Here is a 2941-nt window from a genome sequence, read left to right on the forward strand (position 1 = left end):
AGCTTTGGCTGAGTTCATGAGAAATGAGAAGTGGGAGCTGGTATTTATAGATGGTGAAGGCTTCCTGTGATCTCTTATGGTATGCTCTGTAGTGAGCTGGCGACAGTGGTGAGACCGAGAAGAAGGGGCAATCGAAGCAACGCGGAGAGCTTCTTCTTCGATCAGAGAAGTAAATTAGTGGAGCTAAAGTTGCAGAGGATCACGTGATGATGGGGAGTGGACTTTGAAATTTAAAAGTTTTTGGAATCAGGAGTTGCCCGTCCAGATTGGACCCTTGTAATTGCAGGTCACGGGAAGCTTTGGTTGATTGATTAATGGCTATGCATCCTAAGTTTTTTGTGATTCTGAATAGCTTAGCGTTTGCTTGGTCGTGAAAGTTTGCTGGTCAGTGGTCTCTCACCTTTAGGATGCTTCTTAGTATTAACTATAAAGAGAACTACGAAAGGCATCGAAAGTGTTTGCAGAAAAAAGGGATTACTACTGCACAATCAAATAAAAGCCGAACAATTCAATTCATAATATATTTAAATAATTTAATCTAATATAAAAAAATTTATTAAATATTAAATTAATTTAAATATAACATATATTTTATTTAATAATAACCAAAATTTTAAAATTATTATATATCAAGCACTAATAAATCATGAACACATGGTTCCACTACACAATGTAGGTAACTCATAAATACAAGAAAATATATATAAACAATACAATACAAATCTCCAAAGTAATATGGGATTAAATAACGAGTTTGATGGAATGCTTCTATAAAGATTTTTTAGAAAACTTTATACATAGTATTCAAATAAAAAATGATTATAATAAATTTTAAAGATCTTAAATGTATAATTATTTGTATATTATATTTATCTTAAAATAAATTCAAAAAACTTTAAGATCTATTTTCAATATAATTTTGATTATAATATACTAATAAACTTTTTTACCTAACTTTTCATTAAATATGAAATTAAATTACAATAAGAAAATTGAAAATTTTAAAATAAATAATTCAGTATGACTTAATAAATATAATTTTATAATGCGAATTATATATATATATATGCAATTATTTATAATAAATTTATATATTTATAGATAAACTAAATCTTTATTAAATATGAATTAAAATTAAAGATTGGAGATATTTGCATTTAAATTTAAAATTAGTAATATTTATTTTTAAATATATAATATAAAATAATAGTTATTTAAATTTTAAATTAAAATTCATGTTGTGAAAATCGGACAGGACAACGAACATGAAGAAGGGAGAGATTCACGATTCGATTGATTCGACTGGTCGAACCGAATGAAGTAAAAAATAATAATATTATAAAATTTAATAAAATTAACAAAAAAATGATGTTGTCATTACAAGTATGAGATAAAAAATGAAATAAAAATTTATGACACATAAAACTCATGTAATTAATTGAAATTTTATTTTTAAAATCTTACATGAGCAAAAAATCTTTAATATCATAATTCTAAGAATTTACACTCATAATAATATGATAATTTTAAATTTAAATATTTTTCAATTTTGAAATTTTAATTTCAATCTAAATTTAATTTATATATAACCATATAATTTAATATAAATTCTTACTTATTTATGTTATATATTTAATATAATTTAATTCAAAACGGCTTGGTCATATCAAGGGGGATTGTGGTAATTTTTCGCTTCTTTGAATGTGCATAAAATCTCGTGAGAATGTGGTGAAGCCTGTTGATGTTGCGAAATAATTGGTGTTGTGCAATTCCTTGGTCATTATGAGGCGCAGGTTGCAGAATGCGATCTTCCCGATCTTGGGATTGCCGCTGCCTGTTGTGCGAAATTCTAGATTTTGGACGTCTTTGGTCATTCTACCCATCCGTTTTTGAATTGGTTGATGGTAATGCTCTGTGATGATGTGCCTAGTAGTCGGTGTTGGTAACTATGTTCTGTCTTATCCCCCGATGCCAGCTCCTTTTGTACCTCCGGTTATGACTGATGTTAGTGACCATGGTTCTCCGGTGGTGCCTGCGGAGGTGAGTTTTATTGTGCAGATGAATGGTGGTGTAGTTTCTGATGCTCGCCAGTATGGGTGTTGTGAATTCTAATGGGGTGTCTCAAGATTTTAAAGATGCAAATGGGTGGTCTGATAGTGTTATGCCTGTTGCGTGTGCCGGCTAAATTGAGAAGGGAAAGAGGAGTTAATTTGTATTAACCAAAGTTTAGTTTGGTCCCTGTAAAGGGGTGTTCCCAAGTGATGGCCAATTGTGTGGGTTAATTCTTCTGGTTTGGATATTAGGAATCAGACATAAGTTGATTGATTCGTCGGATGTGGAGTCGGATTTGCAGTCTGTTGAGTCCGACAATGATTTTACTTCTGTGCGTACTTCAAAATGGTGGCTCCCGCGAAAAATTTTGGGGAGAGGTCGACGCAGGAAGATGATTTTTCGTTTCGTACTGTTTGGTTGATTCTATTGCTGTTTCTTCTCGGGATTTGGCCGGATTTACTGTTTGATTTGCATCGCTACGTGAGGCTACTTGGGCATAATGATGTGGTATGAGGGCCGCGTCATTGTCCTTCTGTTGCTGGTCGGCAACCGTAGGTTGTGCTTCTCGGGGGGCTTTCTTCCGCTTTTGGACGGTTCCGATGCGGGACGCACCTGGACCACTGAAGCTTCTGTCTTGTTCTGAGCATCGCTTTTATTTTCAATTCTCTCTTGTTGTTTATTTATTTATCTGCTGCTTCTTCTTTTATGCTGATGAACCTTTATTTTTGTGTCACTTAATATATTTCTGTTGTAAAAAATGATAAATAATTTTGACATAAATAATTTTTAAATATTTATAAATTTGTTATATAACACAGATATATAAATATAAATATGGGAATGTTAAATACATTAAAATAATTTGAAATTAAATCTCATAACTTATATT

This window comes from Dendrobium catenatum, unplaced genomic scaffold (genome assembly GCF_001605985.2).
Source record: "Dendrobium catenatum unplaced genomic scaffold, ASM160598v2 fragScaff_scaffold_1021, whole genome shotgun sequence".
Classification (NCBI taxonomy): Eukaryota; Viridiplantae; Streptophyta; class Magnoliopsida; order Asparagales; family Orchidaceae; genus Dendrobium; species Dendrobium catenatum.